Genomic DNA, 19,495 nt, shown 5'->3' with positions numbered 1-19,495 from the left:
AAAAGAGGTGACGTAATGGATGATCTGCGCAAGCGTAGTCAGACTTCATGCCTCTTCAAAGGACCCATGTTCAGAAAATGGCGGCATTAGCATGATCTGAGGGTGGAGTTTTTAGCTTCTTGGTATCAAAAGGTCACTTATAGGACCTCCGCACAGGTCCAGTTGATGAGTTGGTGGTCTCGGCCAGCCTGAAGTGGACAAGGGGTTCTAATTCTTGAAAAACAGCTCACACACCCATTACATCGTGACCCAGGCTCCAGGATGTTCTCCACAGGAACCTAGTGGTAGTCAGATAGCATACTTCCTAAGCAGGACAGTTAACGATGGGTAGGTTAAACAGCTAAAAGCTACAAGCAGTAATTGCAAAACGGAAAGAAAAAAACCCTTTCGTTCCTAGCTACTTAACCATCAGCGGCTCTTTGCCAGTTTCACCTGTTTGCTGCTATTCATATCTCTTATTTCTTGTCTAATTGAAATAGCTAGTTTTTCCACAACAGTGTGAAAAGTGACCATGGGCATCCTTGTCTTGTTTGTAAATTTAATAGAAATGTTTCTAGTGTTTTATGTTAAATATGACTGACACCTTTTGAAATAATCACATTTCTCTGTTGTGCTTTTAATTAACAGTTTGACTATTATTTTTGTCATCCTTATATTCTGGTAATAAACACTGCTTAGTCATGCTGTATTCTTTTTCATTTATAGCTAGACTCTGCAAGCTTGTTTTTTAATTTAGGATTTTTTCATCGATTAATAAATTAAATATTATATGTATTTTTATTTTTATGCATCCTTTATTAGATTGATTGTCTTTCAAAAAATAAAAACTTTTGATGTCTATCTTATTTCTCCATGCTTCTGAACCTCACAAATCACATCAGATTAACAAACTCTTTACAGTTATGAAAGAATTAACCAGTGGAACATGTAAGGCCGGTTGTTCATTTTTGTTCTTTTCATCCTAGAAAATAGTTCTTTAATAAATTTCTCAGGTATTTCCATGATTATTTTTCTGTTTTCTCTTAATACTTAAGGTCAGTTTTGATTATTTATATTTTCCTTTAAAATAATTATTTTTTCCAAGTTTTAAATTCAATTGCATAGTGTTATAAAGAGTATTCTCTCCTACTTTTTAAAATGTTCTCCATATCTGTGTATGGTTCACTTTTCATTCCTAATTCTGTGTGTTTCTGCCTACTCCCATTTTTTCTTGATTAGAATTATGTTAGGATTTCAGCAATTTACTTTCAATATATGTCAACACAGAGAGTGTGATATTATATAGGTATTAGTCTAAGTTACACTTGAGGTAGAAAAAATCCATAGACCTAATTACAGGTATTTTTTTTTTTTATTGAGCTTCACTTTATTGTGCATTGCAGATATTGTGTTTTTTACAAGACTCTCCACCAGTGAAAAAGATTGTGACTTGCCTTCAGCAAGATGATGGTTAGCATTTTTTAGCAATAAAGTATTTTTTAATTAAGATATGTATTTTTTTAGACATAATGCTATTGCACACCTAATAGACTACAGTATAATGTAAACATAACTTTTGTATGCACTGGGAAACCCCAAAATTCATGTGCCTCACTTTATTGCGATATTAGCTTCATCTCAGTGGTATGGAACCAAACCCGCAATATTGCTGAGGTATGCCTGTATGAATTCATGACCCAGAACTGGGCATCTAGCATTCTAATCAGGAAGCTTATGTTTCAGATGTGATTAGTATAAGTGCTTCAGCTACTGATATATCAGTCAAACCAGAAGCTTTGTGAGTTAGCATAATTAATATCAGAAATGAATTTTCACCAATAAAATTAGTGGCTTGTTTATCTGCATAATAAATGTTATAGTGGACTCTTATTGGAGAGATGGGTTACATACAATACATATAGATTAGCTAGAACATATTAAAAATATTGCTGTCTATGATAGATCATCTTCAAAGATAGACGGCATTAATTCCTTCCCTTCCTATGTGCACAGGCTGCTCCTTCCAATAAGAAATAGAGTTATTTCTCCTTTCCTCAAGTCTAGACTGGCTCTATAAATGTGTTGACTAAGTATGTTCTGGGGGCCAGCCCCATGGCCAAGTGGTTAGATTCGCGCACTCCACTTTGGTGGCTCAGAGTTTTGCCAGTTTGGATCCTGGTCACAGACCTAGGATCCATGCTGAGGCAGTGTCCCACATAGCAGAACCAGAAGGACCTAGAACTAGAATATACAACTACGTACTGGGGGGCTTTGGGGAGAAGAAGAAAAAAAAGAAGATTGGCAAGAGATGTTAGCTCAGGTACAAATATTTTAAAAAAATAAGTATGTTCTGGGTATTCTGAACCCATGCTTTAAGAGGACTGGCAACTTTTCTTCTTCTTGAAACCCAGCAGCCACGCTGTGAAAAGCCCAAGCCACCAGAAATGACCCCATGGAAGAGAAATGAGACATTCTGGTTGATAGTTCCAGCTGAGTTCTCAGCCAGGAACCAGTGCCAGCTTCCAGTCATATCAAGGAGATATCTAGACATTCTAGCTTAGTCAAGCCCCTAGATGAATGCAGTCCCAACTGACATCACTTGGAGCGGAAGAACCACACAGCTGAGCCCAGTCAACCTATATATATAAAATATAATTAAATGGTTGCTTTGAGATATTAAATTTTGTATTGGTTTGTTAGGTAACAAAAGATCATAAAAACAACCAGGTTTAGGGGCCAGCCCCGTTGTGTAGTGGTTAAGTTCGGCACACTCCACTTCGGCGGCCCAAGTTTATGGGTTTGGATCCCAGGCACTGACCTACACTACTGGTCAGCCACACTAGGGTGGCAAGCCACATACAAAATAGGGCAAGATCGGCACAGATGTTAGCACAGGGCTAATCTTTCTCAAGCAGAAAAAGAGGAAGATTGGCAACAGATGTTTTAGCTCAGAGCAAATCTTCCTCACCAAAAGAAAAAAAAAAACCATGTTTACATAAACAGGGTATAAGAATTTTGGAAAGTATTTAACATAGTACTTGAAGTTCTAGCCAAAACAATTAGGGAAGAAAAAGAAATAAAAGGCATCCAAATTCCTAAGGAAGAAGTTAAATTGTCTCTGTTTGCAGACACTATAATCTTATATGTAGACAGTCCTAAAGATTGCACATGCATAAACAACAACAACAAAAAACCTGTTAGAAGAAATAAATGAATTCAGCAAAGTTTCAGGGCATAAAATCAACACTGAAAAATCAGCTACATTTTTATACACTAACAATGACCAATCTGAAAAGGAAATTAAGAAACCAATTATATTTATGACAGCATCGAAAAGAAAAAAATATTTAGGAATAAGCTAAAACAAAGATGCAAAAGACTTGTACACTGAAAATTACAAAATTTTGCTGAAAGGAATTAAATAAGACACAAATAAGTTGAAAGACATCCCATGTTCATGGGTTGGAAGACAATACTATTAAGATTCAAAACTACCCAAAGCAATTTATAGCTTCAATGCAATCTCCATCAAAATCCCAAAAGTGATTTATTTGCAGGAACAGAAAAATCCATCCTAGAATTCATATGGAATCTTGAAAAAGATCTTGAAAAAGAAGAACAAAGTTGGAGGTCTCACAATACCTGATTTCAAAACTTACTTCAAAGCTACAGTAATCAAAACAAGCTTGATATTGACATGAAGACAGACATATAGACCAATGGAAAAGAGTAGGAAGCCCAGAAATATACCTCTCATATATGGTCAAATGCTTTTTTAAATGGGTACTAAGGTCATTCAAGGGGAAAGGACAATCTTTTCAACAAATGATGCTGGGAAAACTGGATTTCTACATGCAAAAGAATGAAACTGGACCCTTACCTTACACAGTATACAAAAATTAACTCAAAATACATCAAAGACCTAAATATAAGAGCTAAAACCAAAATTCTTAGAGTAAATCTTCATGACATTGGATTTGGCAATGATTTCTGATATGACACCAAAGCACAGGCAACAAAACAAAAAATAGATAAAATGGACTACATCAAACTTACAAAATTCTGAGCAGCAAAGGACACAATAAATAGAGTGAAAAGGACACCTATGCAATGGGAGGGAATATTTGCAAGTCCTTTATCTGATAAGGGACTAATATCCAGAATATATAAAGAACTCCTACACCTCAACATGAAAAATCAAACAATCTAATTTAAAAATGGGAGAAAGACTTGAATAGGCCAGAAGAGAGTGGGATGACATTTTTTACGGTACTGAAAGGAAAAAAAGCTATCCACTAAGAATTCTATAGTTGGCAAAATTATCCATGCAGAATGAAGGAGAAATTAAGACATCCCTGAATAAACAAAAGCTGAGGGAGTTCATCTCTAGCAGACCTGCCCTACAAGACATGCTATAGGAAGTCCTTCAGGCTGAAATGAAAGAACACTACACAGTAACTTAAAGCCATGTGGAGAAATAAAGAATTCCACTAAAGATAACTCTATAAGTAAATATACAAGTCAGTATCATCATACTTTTGGTTTGCAACTCCGCCTTTTATTTCCTACACGATTTAAAAGGCAAATGAGTAAAACAATTAATTTTAGTCTCTGTTAATGAGCACGCTATGTATAAAGATGTAATTTGTGACAATAACAGTATGAAGAGGGAGACAGAGCCTTATAGTAGCAGAGTTTTTGTACACTATTGAAGCAAAGATGATATCAATTCAAAATAAACTGTTATAAATTTAGGATGATAAATATAATCCCCATGGCAATCACTAAGAAAATATCTAAAAAATATACACAAGAGGAAATGAGTGAATCAAATTGGTACACTACAAAGAATGAATTAAAACACAAAAAAGTACAATAGTGGAAGAAATGAGGGATAAAAAAGCTATGACATACTGAAAACAAATATCAAAATGGCAGAAGCAAATTTTTCTCGTGAGTAATTAGTTTAAAAGTAAGCAGATTAAATACTCCAGTCCAAAGTCAGAGATTGGCAAGATGTATTTTTTTAAAAAAACCATCATCCAACTATATGCTGTCTATAAGAGACTCATTTTAGATCCAATGACACACATAGGTTGAAAGGGAAAGGATGGAAAAAGATATTCCACACAAATAGTAAGCAAAAGAGAGCTGAGGCGGCTATACTAATATCAGACAATATAAACTTTAAGTCAAAAACTGTTAAAAGACAAAGAAGAACATTATGTATTGATAAAAGGGTCAGTTCATCAAGAAGATAAAATAATTATAAACATAAGCACCAAACAATAGGGCTTCAAAATCTATGGATCAAACATTGACAGAATTGAAGGGGAAAATAAGCAGGCTTACATTACTAGTTGGAAATTTCAGTACCTCACTTCTATAAGAGAGAGAATATCCGGACTGAAGACCAATAGGGAAATAGAGAACTTGAACATACTATAAACCAACTAGCCCTAACAGACATAGGTAGGTCACTCCACCCAATAACGGCAGACTCCTGTTTCTTCTCAAGGGAACATGAAATCAAGTTTATGGTGCAAAATGTTCGAAAAGTTCTGTGTCAGATTTTTTTGAATGTTTTAAAATGAGTATTGCTATTCATGACAAATTTTAGTCTGAGACTTGTCATTAATAACTGGTAATGAGGTTTGGAAGCTGCTTTTATCTACCACTTCTAACTATTTTGGAGGCTATCTTTATGTATTAAAAAGGACTAAATTGGGGCCAGCCCAGTGCCATAGCGGTTAAGGTCGCACACTCCACTTCGGCAGCCCAGGGTTTGCAGGTTCAGATCCTGGGTGTGGACCTAGCACCGCTCATCGAGCCATGCCGTGGAGGCATCCCACATAAGACAGAGGAAGACTGGCACAGATGTTAGCTCAGCAACAATCTTCCTTAAGCAAAAAGAGGAAGATTGGCAACAGATGTTAGCTCAGGGCCAATCTTCCTCACAAAAAAAGGAGAGCTAAATTGTCTTACATCAGCTTGCAACAGGTCAGAAAGGAGCTTATCTCTCCCTGCAAAGAACCAGTTTTTAGATTCATTTCTTTGTTCTATTTTCTTTTTATTTCCTATTCCAGTTTTCTTTAAGTTTTTAAAAAATGTTTTCCAACTTAGGTTTATTTAAATAATTAATTCTTTTTGTATTATATTATTTAATAGTAGAAGTGTCTAAGCAATGCATTTTTCTGAGTACAATTTTAATATCATATATATTGTGATATATGTGCTTTTATTATTTTTATTTTTTAGACTACTTTAATTCATATTTTAACTGTATGTCACTTGAGTTATTTTGTGCACTTTCTGTTTCTAAGTGTTTTTTTGTGTGTTGTTTTTTCTATTTTTATTAGTTTCAACATTTTCTTCAATTATTATTCAATAATTTCTAGTTTCAATATACTCAGCTCCGAGAACATGACCTTTACAATAACAACTTTTCGAAATTTTTGTGCTTTTTAGGAAATAGATGTGAATACATATCCTAACGAGAACAAGGATTCACCTATATGTATATGTATATGTAAAAAATATTATGTATATCTCCCAAAAAAGCAAAATACTGTGTGTGTGTATATGTGTGTATGTGCACACATATGCACGCTCTAGGACTGATTAAACTGAAAGGGCATTCTTTGTTAGCAAGTCATGGAATCTGGAATACAGATATGTATGATCAACGTATTTATCCTCCTATGCATATTCAATTTTTTGTCTGGGTGTTTGTTTTATCTGTCACTAGCTCAGAGATGCTTATGTCAATTTCTCTTCCTATTTTCTTTTGTTTGCTTGTTTTATGTATTGTAATGGTATTTTAGTGGCTATATAAAGACTCGTGACACTTATGTGTTCCCTGTGGATTACATCCTTTTTCATCAGAAAGTACCCCAGCTTGTCTCCTTTAAAGCTATACCTTGCCTTCCATCTTGTCTGAGGCTGACACTGCAATCCCCGATTATCTTTGCACACATTTGGTTTTTATCTTTTGAATGTCAACAATTGTGAATATGGGGCAGTTCACACTGGTCTTTGTCAATTCTCCACACTACCACACACAGATATATGGGTACACCTACCTTTAGCAGCTATTTCAGCTGACAGCAAACAAATGAATTTATCATGTCACAGGAGAAAATGAAAAACAAATGCTGGAGAGCGGGGTTATCATTGTCCTGGGAAAGCACAAAAATAAAACCCCTCAACATAGTGTCCTTTCACCGACGGTTCTCCAATCCTGGTCTCAGTCCCCTCCCCATTTGCCCCATTTCCAGGCCTGTTTCCCACCTCAGGCTTTCACGCTACTTACCTCCACCATACTTCAGAGAGATCTCACACTCTTCCTCCTTCCATTTTTCTCTTCCCTAGGGAATCCTATCCACTCTCATCATTTTCCATGCCACCCATGCTTATGGTCCCCAAATGTGTATCTCCAGATCCAAAGTGTCATCTGTGCTCCAGACTCACACATGTGGCTTCTTTATTTCCCAGCCCTCAGATCTGTTCCCATATGTCTTCCCCATCGTGTTAATTGACCTACTGATTTGTCCACACCAGAAACCTAAGATTCACCCTTGTCCTCTTCTCCCTCATTCCTCACCTCTGCTTAATCACCGACTCTAATAGAGGACAACTCCTAAACAGCTCACACCCCAACCACCTGGCTCCTTCTCTGTTGCCGTTCCCTTTTGAGAATCATTATTCTTTTCTCAGGTAGTTAAAGGGATCTTTTTAAATGCAAATCTTGTCACATTCCCTCCCCTACTTAAAATTATTCTGTGGCTTTGGACCAAATAACATGGCTCCCTGATTCCTGGTAACTCCTCTAGCCTTATCTCATATGCTCTCATTCCCTTTATTTTATGGAGTTACACTGCACTTTTATGCGTATCTGGAATAAAGGAAGTCCTCTTCTGCCTTAGCGAAAATGCTGGAATATTCTCTTTCTTTCTCTTCAGCCTTCTTCCCTTCATTCCTTCAAGCTTCAGTAAAATTTAATTTTCAAAGAAATCTTCATAGATCAAGTTCGATCTGTGTGCACACACCTCCCAGATATCACTCATCATATCTGTAGCTATTCATTTGGTATCTTTCTCACCCTTTAAGCTCCATGAAGGTAGGGGAAACCCTGTCCTGGACATTAGTATGTTCCCAGCACCTGTCATACCTTCCAGGATGCAGTAGCTCTTAATAAATACTTATTAACTACAAGACAAAAAGGTCAAGTAACTGAGATGAGTATATAGATGGTACACACATTTATTTATTTTTTTTGCTTTACTGTTTCTCTTTTTATGTTAAAATTGATGAAAGGGTTATTTACCCTAAAACACACAGAACCCATTTATTCGCATGTGAAAATAATCACACTTACTCTAAATTAGAAAATTACCGCAGGTGTCAGAAGCACCAATGATTACAAGTTTCCTTTTCCTTGGCACCATCTTTCCTATGAGATAATCTGATAGACTCGTGGGACGTTACTGGATAATTCTGTCATGTTTTCTAATGATTTCTAATAATTCAAACTTGTGAATGTTTCTGGTTGAGATGCTTTGGGGTCTTATTATAAGGGATATGTGCCCTTGAAAGTTGATCTTTGGCAGCTGTATAAAATTAATCAAACACATTTTCAAATAGACACCTTAGTGACAAATAGCTTTTTCAAAAAGATGGAGTTACACTTTAAACTATTTTAATGAGTGTAGAAATTTAGTAGCAGTATTTCCACCCAGTTATTACCAAAAAAGTAAAAAAAGAAGTCAACTGAAATCTAGATGATGTATGAAAGAGCAAACTCTGCTGATGGACTTTTTTTTATTCTCATTAAGTGAAGGAAGTGCACAGAAATGTGAGATGAGCTTATTTATAGGAATGTCAAAAATAACTTTCAACACATGCTGAAAACTCTTTTCTTTGCAACTACTTGAGCTGGCTTTATACTGTAGTTTGACACTTTCCCCTGAAGCTTTCTCTATTTTGGACATAAAGAGAGTAGAATAGAATTAGATATTCTTTTTTAAAAAAATAGATGGTATATAAACTTTTTGTCACTGGCCATGTCTGTGGACTTCGCTTAAAGGCTTAATACTCTTAAATAGTTTCCAAACCTGCCAGAATACTAGGAAAGTGAATTGAGAATGTCCATGTAAAATAATATTGACAAACTCTGGTACTCCTCTCAGCTAGAAGTGGCATGCAAAGTCACGAAATAACAAAAACTAAGTTTATTTTTAAAGTATAAGCATTTTAATATTTGTTAGGTTTGAGAGTTCTGGGAGACTAAGCTGTCATCCTCACCTAGTCAAAAATTCTTTACTGATTATAGTTGTGGCTTTCAAATGGTGATTCTCTAAAGTCGTAGAACTCCACAGACATTCCTCAGCGGTTGGAGAAGGTAATGAGGGGATTAGCGCTTCAATATATGAATTGCAGGGGACTCAGTCTATAACGTCTACCTTCAGAGGGGTAGTCGGATACACAAATCTGATGTCTGGAGGAAAGTTCTAAGCTGGAGATACAAATCTGGAAGTCATGCACATGTAGATTAAAAGCCAAGAAATGAGGTGAGATCACCAAATGGTAAGTATGGATAGAAAAAGAGAGAAGAGATCAAAGATTATAGCCCTGGGCACTATACTACTTAGAGACTGAGGAGATTAACTGAAACTAGCAAGAGAGACTAAGAAGGAATGGCCGTAAGGGTGTGCACAATAGAGGACTTAGCTTTGATTGGGAGCATGCGAGGGACATCCATAGAACCAGGAGAGAAGGCAGGGGATATGGTGCAGCAGGTGAAGTGAGATGGTAGTGGAAGATTGGGAACTCTTCTTCTGACTGCTTCTATTTTCTCAGTGAAATAGGAAAGAAAGCATGGGAAAAGGTTGGTGGATTTGAGGAGAGAAGAAAACGAATGAAATAGTGGGGCCCACATGAGATCACAATCATGAATTTAAAAGGAAACCAGTTAGAATGGTTGTGTACTTTCTCCAGCTGGGTTCAATCCTGTGAAGGGGCAGAATACATGGAGAGCTGGAGTTAATCGTGTTTAGCAAGAGAATATGATAAACAGAGAGAAGGTGTGCAAGAGAATGATTATGAGGTTTGGGTAAGAAGATGAGGTGAGTATGTGAGATTCAGAAGGGGGTGAGAGATGGTGAAAAGGTGGTATGATCAATGCGTTTTAGGCATAAGTGGAACTAAAAGAGTGCTAGAGATGGAAGACTAGAGGGAGTGAGCTAGAAAGATTGTAGGTGATTGTTGAAAAGTGGAATGCTTAAATTGAGATAATGAAGAGATCATGATTATTGGTACCGGCAAGGCTAGCAAATGGCTATCAAAAAGGCTGACTTACATACGATGCAAAGAACGTTACTGGAGGAGAAGAATCTAGAAACTGACAAGTGAGGACTAAGGGATGTTACTGTTGTGGAAATGGAAAGGACCAGTACTGATTGTGGGAATTAGTGGGGTAGGGTGAAAGTTCAGATCAGTGTAGAAGAGGAGATTCAGACACAGAGCTCACCTATACAGATCTCCAAATCACGAGATGAGGATAAGAATAGTAGGGAGAGAGAGTTAAGGTCTTCAAAGACTGAGTGGGAGTGACTCAACGGTCAGTTCGAAGACTTGAGACTTAAATTTTGATGTTTTTAGAGAGGAGAGAGGGAGAATTAGTCTGGAAGCAGTAACGAGGAGCAAGAAAGACACTTATTCCACCTCCCAGCGCCATAGCATGAGGAGCAAGGGAGAGAAAAACACTCCAGAGTGCTTTGGGAAGCATTGTTCTGAGGGAGAGGTAGGTGCTGTTAGGGTGAAAAGGTAAGAGAAACAATCAGAGAAGCTATAGACACAAGACTAAACAGACAGATCAACACAACAGAATAGGTGTCCCTAATGGGAACTGAGAGGGACAGATGGCATTTCAGCTGGTAGAGAAAGACAGATTACATAATCCATGGCACCACTACTTAGTCATTTGTAAAAGTAAAATCCTGCATCTTTGTTTTTTTCTGAATCCGTCATGAATCAAAGATTTAAATGTAAAGACAACAATTTAAAAGTGCTGGAAGACATCCAAATAGATTTATACACCCCTGTGTTCATTGCAGCATTATTCACAATAGCCAAGATATGGAAGCAACCTAAGTGCCCTTCTACAGATGAATGGATAAAGAAGATGTTGTGTATATATATATATATATGTATACACACACACACACACACACACACAACAGAATGCTACTCAGCCATAAAAAATGCAAAATCGTCCCACTTGTAACAACATGGATGGACCTTGAGGGTATGAAGTTAAGCGAAATAAGCCAGACAGAGAAAGACAAATACTGCCTGACTTCACTCAGATGTGGAAGATAAACAAACACATGGATAAAGAGAACAAATTAATGGTTACCACAGGGGAAAGGGGCTGGAGGGTGGGTGAAAGGGGTGAAGGGGCACATATGTATGATGATGGATAAAAATTAGACTACTGGTGGTGAACATGATGAAGTCTATACAGAAATTGAGAAATAATAATGTACACAAAAATTACACAATGTTATAAACCATTATGACCTCAATAAAAAAACTGAAACACATGAAAAAAAAAACCCAGAAAATTCCTGAATAAACACAAAAGAAAGTCAAAAGACAAATGATAAACTTGAAAAAATGTTTGAAATACCTATTACAGACAAAACACTAATTTTGTTAACATATCAAAATCACACACTAGTCAATAAAAACGAGATGAGAAAACTGATAGAAAAATAAACAAAGGTCAAAAACAGGTCACAGGAAAAGAAGTATAAAGGCTCAATAATCTTTTTAAAAGATTCACTCAAAATTAGAGTGATTAAAGAAATCCAAGATAAAATGAGATACCACTTTTATTAGGCAGAATGGCAAAGAGGAAGAGACTGGCCATACTGAAAATACACATGCAGGAATAAGGGAATTCTCCCCTAGGAATGAATTAATTGATCCTGTGAGGTTATTTCTTCATGATCAAAAATTAAATGTGCATATTTCCTGACTCAGTAATTCCCTTCACAGAAATACATTATAATATATATATATAATCTACATGCATAGGTATACAAAGAAAAATATACACAAAAGTTCATAAACAGTTTGGAATTGTTAAAATCAGGAAACAAACTAAATCACAATCAATATAAGACTATCTAAATGAATTATTCCATTCATTTAAATATTCAGGTGTAATAAAATTAGGTATAAAGATAGTGTGTGTGTATGTTTATATACATACATCCATACACACTAGCAGAGAAATATATTTATTGTGTAGGGTCTAACCAGGAAAACAGAAATTTCTCTTGATTATACAGATAATGGAAGAGATGAGAAGCCCAACATGTGATTGTGGTGACTTCCAAGGAGTCGCACTCTTGTATAATTTCCTCCATGTGAGTGCAGGTGGAATCTGTGATGTGCTTCTAACCAGTAGAATATGGTGAAAGTGATGAGATCTCACCCCTATAATCGTTATGTTATACATGACTCTGTCTAAGCCGATGAGAGAGAGAGACAGAAAGATTCTTCTGCTGACCTTAAAGATGCAAGCCCCCGTTGTGAACCGCTTATGGAGAGGACCATGTGGCAGGGAACCGTGGGTGGCTGCTAGGACCTGAGGACCACCTTCAGCAACAGCCAGTAAGAAGGTAGGGACCTTGGGGCCAGCCCAGTGGCATAGTGGTTAAGTTCTCATGCTCCTCTCCAGTGGCCTTGGGTTCACCCGTTCAGTTCCTGGGCGCAGACCTACAGACCACTCATCAAGCCATGCTGTGGTGGCATCCCACATAGAAGAACTGGAATAACTTACAATGAGGATATACAACTACGTACTGGGGCTTTGGGGCTTTGGGGAGGAAAAAAAAAAACAGGAAAATTGGCAACAGATGTTAGCTCAGGGCCATCTTCCTCACCAAAAAGTATACCTTATGAAAAATATAACAAGGTAGGACCTCAGTCGTGGAGCCAAAAGGACATGAATTCTGCCAATAACCTGAATGAGCTCAGGAGTGGACTCTCCTCTAGTTGAGCTTCCAGAGGCAAACATGGCCTGCCCGAGACCGTGATTACAGCCTTGTGGCTACCTCAGCAGAGCATCCAGCTAAGTCACGTCCAGACTCCTGATCCATGGAAACGGAGGTGATAAATGTGTGTTGTTTGAAGGAGCTAAGTTTGTGGTAATTGTTACACAGCAATAGAAAACAAATACATGAAGCCACCCAGATATCCACACCAGCAGGGAGCTGTTAGCACCCTTGGAGTTGGAAGGACCAAAGGAGGAGGCAGCATTACTGAAACTCAGAAGCTGCTTTATCCTTGGTATATTCTGGGCAGTGGGATAGAGGAGCTGGGAGGTAAAGAGGCTTTTACTTTTAATTTTATACATTTTTGCACTTTCGAGATTTTCACTACCCAAATGACTTCTTTTCATAGTTTAAAAAAAAAACAAGATATTAAAATTCAAGTTTCTCCAACATCTTTGAAAATAGATAGTAGAAAGAGAGGGTGATTATAAGATGAGCAGTCATTCAAGAAATATTTTTTAAGCCCTTTTGGATGCCAGACATTATTCTAGGCACTGAGAATAGTGAACTTTGACATAATCCCTGCTCCAATGGAACTTACATTCTCTGGGAGCAGCAAAGAAAAAAGCAATACACAACTATACGTGCACACATGTGCTCACACACATCTAATATGTCAGGTGGTATTGAGTACCAAGAAGAACTTAGTAGAAGAAGAGGATGGAGAGTTCCAGAGGCAGTGGGAGGAAGGAAAGTCACAGGATGATGCAGGTGTTCTCTGATAAAGTAGCCTGTAAGCAGAGATCTGAAAGTAGCAAGGGGGCAAGCCCTGTAAATATCTGGGGAGCTATCATTCCAGGCAGTGGGAAGGACAAGAGCAATGGCCACAAGTCATTGAAAAGGTGGGATGCACTGGTAGATGTGCGTGGCAGGCTGAATACTGGAGCCCCAAGGATGTCCACATCCTAGTCCCTGGACCCTGTGAATATGTTGCTTCATATAGCAAAAGGGACTGCAGATTTGATTAAGAATTTTGAGATGGGGGGAGTATCCTTGATTACCCAGGTGAACCCAATTTAATCACAAGGTTCTCTAGAAGAGGAAGACAGGAGGTCAGAGAGGACAGACATGCTAAGCTGCTGGCTTAGAAGATGGAGGAAGGAGCTGTGAGCCAAGGAGTGTAGGCAGCCTCCAGAAGCTGGAGAAGGCAAGGAAACAGATTCTCCCCTGAAGCTTCCAGAAGGAAAGCAGCCCTGCCAACACCCTGTTATTAGCCTTCTGACCTCCAGAAATGAAAAATAATAAATTTGTGTTGTTTTAAGCCACTAATTTTGTGATAATTTAGTTCAGCGGTAATTGGAAATCAGTACAGTGTGGCTGGAGATTCGTGGTAAAGGAGACAAATGGAATTGTAGGAGGTAACATAAGAAGTGGTAGGCAAGCTAGATCATATTCACCCATTCGTGATAATGACTTTGGATTAACTCTGAGAACCTGGAAGCCATTGGGGCGGTTTGAGAACAGAAGTATCATTTGTTGATTTAGAGGTTCTGAGTCCCTGGCTGCTTGTAGAGAATGTGTGATAGGATAAAGAGGAGATTAGTTAGAAGGTTAGGGAGAATGTTGCAATAGTCCAGGAAGATCAATGGCTTGATTTAAGGTGGTTTCCATGAAAGCAATGAAACGTAATCAGATTTGGATATTGTTCCAGATATAGCCCATTTGCCTCTCCTCACGGGCCTCCACCCTTCACCTCCCTTTAATGACCAACTTGTATGGACCGCCTCTACTAGTTTCACTGTGGTAGCAGATTGAAAGGGGAGAGGAGGTGATGTTGAGCTGGTCACTTCCTGGTTCCCTCCCTCAGGACTTGCCTGGGACTTGCTGCATCCATCCGCCAAAGGCTCCTCTACAGCAGCCCCTCGCCACTACTCTCTCCTTCTAGTTTCTGGTCTCGGCTCCTTCCCTTGCCCCTTTAGTAGTTGGTGTTCACCCCAGGGTACTATGCTATCTCTCAAACAACCTGCCCACACCTTTGTAAAAAAGTCCTTTTATTAAACACTCCCTCCAATTATTCTGATCTGAGTTGCTGTTTCCTGCTAGGACCACAGCTGACGCAAACATATTTAGCGTATAGTGCCAAAAGGACTTAGCGAGGGATTTATGTGGAGCATGAGAGAAAGAGAAGCCAAGCAAAGACCTCATCTATCTGTCGCTTTACCTTCACTTTCACAAGGAAATGGGCCTTCTATCATATTATATCATATGATAGTTATCAAATTACTGATATAATTATCAAAATTATATATATATTTATATCTATATTTTTCTAATTTCAATCATTAGAATCTTATACACTAGCAAAGCAATCACTGTTCAAAGACTGGAAGCTAAAAACAAAATAGGGTCCCCCAAAAAGTTATAAAAGTGTCATTGAGACAACATTTTTGTGAGTATTAGCTCACCTACCTAGAGAATTAAAGCATGAAAATTAATTCAGCTCTCCAAAAGTTACTATTGTACTGGAGCTATTAATAACACTTGCAAAGGATGGAGTTACACTAAACACAAAGACGTTAATTAATAAATGTAAAGCATGATCAGGTTAACCATAAGCAGAGTTAGGATTTAAACTGGGAGGGGGCCGGCCCCATGGCCGAGTGGCTAAGTTTGCTCATGCGCCAATTCAGTGGCCCAAGGTTTCACCGGTTCAGATCCTGGGTGCGGACCTAGCACCGCTCATCAGGCCACGCTGAGGTGGCGTCCCACATAACAGAACTAGAAGGACCCGCAACTAGAATATGCAACGAGGTACTGGGGGGCTTTGGGGAGAAGAAAAAAAAGATTGGCAAAGGCATTATTGCAAGGCCAATCTTAAAAAAAAAAAAAAATTTAAACTGGGAAATCCTTAGATGGATGTGATCCAATCCAATTTTTGGAAACAGTGAACAGTATAAAACAACAGAAATGAAAGAGAGAAAGCAGTGTCTGTATGAATATAAAAATTAATGGTGATTCCTAAAAGGCTCTATAAACTTTAAAAGTAAAACCAAATAATGGTAAAGAGAGGCAATCTATGAACATATAATGTAATGTGTATGTTCAGAAGCCTAAGTTCTGTTTCCCATCCGACTAGAATCCTGTGACTCTTCAAATTTATTACTTAATATCTCTAACCCTTCATTGTTTCTTTCATCATTTAAAAAATGGGTTTAATAATGTTTATGCTATTTAATTCAGAACTATTTTGAGGATTAGAGGATAGAGTGCATTGAAAGTACTGAAAAAGTTCACACATTCAGAATGTCTTACGTGTGTTATAATTTTACTAAAATAATTTCTACATAGTTTGCATTGACGCATCTTTTCAGTGCATAATAATTGCACAGGACACATCTCTGTTGAGCATCCTTCGTCAACAGCTTTGTGAAACAGCTTATCAATCAGAAACTTCACTTTTACATTCTCAGTGGCATAGATTGCTCTCATATTCTTGCAGCACATCTCTAAGATTCACAGGGAACAAAACTGACTGTGGCTGGTAAGGGAGAAAAGCAGTTGTTAAAGGGATGGGGGGTAGCTCACAGGATGCTTGGGAGGGTTGGATAATCTTGGCTAAGCTGTCAGGAATGATTGGCTGAAAGCTTGCTGCAGTACCAGCTCCACCACCATCGCCCCCACCAAAATCTAGACGCTACATTTGGCACTGCCGGTAGGAACTAGAATTTACTGCAAACGCAACTGCTAACAGCATCAGAGCTACTTTTGTGCCAAGAACTTGACCTTAAATCCCCTGCACCTCTCAAAGTTGTGTCTCTCTTCCCACTTCAGCAAAATTGGTTCCATGTGGTGATCTGGTTGCTCATTTCCAAATGGACGAGTAGGGCAGGATATTAGTCTGCTCCATCTGCCATAGCCAAATGCCACAGACTGTGTGGTTTAAACCACAGAAACTTATTTTCTCCTAGTTCAAGAGGCTGGAAAGATCAAGATTCTGCCAGGTTCAGTTTCTCTCTTCCTGGTTTCTTGCGTATGGCTTCTTTTCCCTGTGCTCTTTTGGCCGTTCCTCCGCATGCTTGCGGAGAGAGAAAGAATCTCTTCCTCTTCCTGGAAGGCCACCAGTCCTATTGGATTAGGGCCCCACCTCTTAACTGACCTCTTAACCTGGATGCCCTCTAAAGACCCTATCTCCAAATACAGTCACATTGGGGGTTGGGGCTGCAACATGTGGATTAGGGAAGACATAATTCAGTCCATAGCTGGCAGGTATCCAGCAGGTGAAGCCAAGAACACATGCCTGCGAACTGGATACAAAGCAACCTGAGGAAACTGGAAAGGTTGAATATGACAGGAAATTCCCCAAATATAGTAATGGTATTTAAAGAATGCTGGTAACAAGAGAATTTCACACATTGAGGTATACGGGATAACTATTCAGGTTCAAAACTGATTCAGCTTGAACTAAAATGCCTGACTTATGGTCTATCAAACATGCACTGAATATCTGCTTTAACCATTAAAGTAAAGAACGCATTGGGGTTTTTTTAAGCATGATTTTTTCTTTCTTTTTTTTTTTTGTGAGGAAGATTGTGCCTGAGCTAACATCTGTTGCCAATCTTCCCCCTTTTGTTTCTCCCCAAAGCCCCAGTACACAATTGTATATCCTAGTTGCAAGTTATTCCAGTTCTTCTATGTGGGATGCCGCCACAGCATGGCTTGATGAGCAGTGTGTAGGTGCACATCCAGGATCCAAACCAGCAAACTCTGGACTGCCAAAGCAGAGCGTGCCAACTTAACCACTCAGCCACGGGGCCAGACCCCAGAATTCACTCTTTTAAGATAAGAATGCGTACTTCGCCTCCTATACCTTATTAGTTTCAGCCTATTAGTCCCTTTCCCAACATCAGGGTCATGTTGACTTGCTAACTTGCAACTGAATACCTCCTTGAAACTTTGAATATGTATCCTGGGCGTGTTTAATGTACGTTCTTTGTTCTAAAAAGATGTAAGACTGTACTGAAAACCATGCTTCTCCAGAACGCTTTATTCCTTTCTGGAAACAGCTTTCCAGGATTATAATCCTTACTGGCTCAGTAAAACTCACCTTATTTCTCTTATCTATAGAATGTTTATTGGTTATTTTGCATTGACACCAGGTAGAGAGAATATAACGGGTGCCCATTGCATCTGGTAAACAGAATTCAAGAAAATCAAACATGGAACCTCCATCTTAATCCAATTAAGCTCTATACTGGCAAAATGTAACCATATAAACTACGTAACTGCTGCTTAAATGATACATAAATGAGATATAGAAAAATCAAGACAATTAAGATGCTTATCTTATAAACAGTAATGTTGAAGAGCACAGAAAGGGAGAGGGAAGAAGGGAGGGGAAGAGGGAGAGAGGGAGACAGAGAGAAGGAAGGAGAGAGAGAAAACAGCTTAGTGAGAAATGTAGGTAAATTTTCTCCCTCACAACAAAAGTTTTTGCCAAATAATTTAGAAAGAATTTTGTAAATAGTGTTAACTGGCATGGTGTAATGATTCCTTTTATATTCCACATAAATCTTTATTCAAGTGATTTTTCTTGATCAGAAAATATGTGCAATCAGGTATAAGAAAAGGAGCAATATTTTAAAAAATGGATTCTTTCTTATCCAAAATAGGTCTCAAAGCTCACAGTTTTGATTTGTCCATTTTCAAAGTTCCAGATGAAATAAATTAATCAGTGTTACGGGGAAAAATCTAAATCGCCACTGGAAACTAGAGAAAGAGCGTATCTATGTATCTGAAAATTGAAGTTTCAGCAGGAAGTAATATATACCAGAGCAAAGTGAGAAGAAAGCGAAAGTTGCCACCATTCATGAAATGTGCCAACAGATGCCGCCTGCAAAAGTAAAGAGGGGCGAACACAGTGTCCAAGGGATCATACCTCAGCTGTGACTAGATCACAGTGAACCACTCTCTCCTGAGAATGAGTCAATAACAAGTCACTGGACATATGAAAAGACCCAGGAGTTGAGCACGGATCATTCTGAGTTTAGAGAACAATGACATCTAGTTAAACAGAGATCTTGTGGGAAAATGACACACCCACCTCATGCTTTTTGCACTGTAGACAGTGGCCAATGTTAGCCCATAATCCAATTTACAAATACTACAGATTGTGTGGTTTGCCTAATTTTCTGTGCCTGGCATATTTCAAACAACATGAAATCAAAAGACGCTAATTATATTTTTTTCACTATTCCCAGAGGCAAAACAAAACTCTCCTAATTTAGTTAAGGTCACTTTTAACCTTTCTATTTCAGATCACAGCAGGAAGTAAAATAATAGCAGAGCTTTTCTATCCTTTTGGCATAATGGAAATCATGAAACCATTTTAATCTCATTTTTATCAATTATATTCGTAACTTCTATTAACATTTTCCTTTTTCTTTAATCTACCT

The sequence above is a fragment of the Equus asinus genome, chromosome 13, assembly GCF_041296235.1.
Source record: "Equus asinus isolate D_3611 breed Donkey chromosome 13, EquAss-T2T_v2, whole genome shotgun sequence".
Taxonomy (NCBI): domain Eukaryota; kingdom Metazoa; phylum Chordata; class Mammalia; order Perissodactyla; family Equidae; genus Equus; species Equus asinus.
This window is presented reverse-complemented; position numbering follows the sequence as displayed.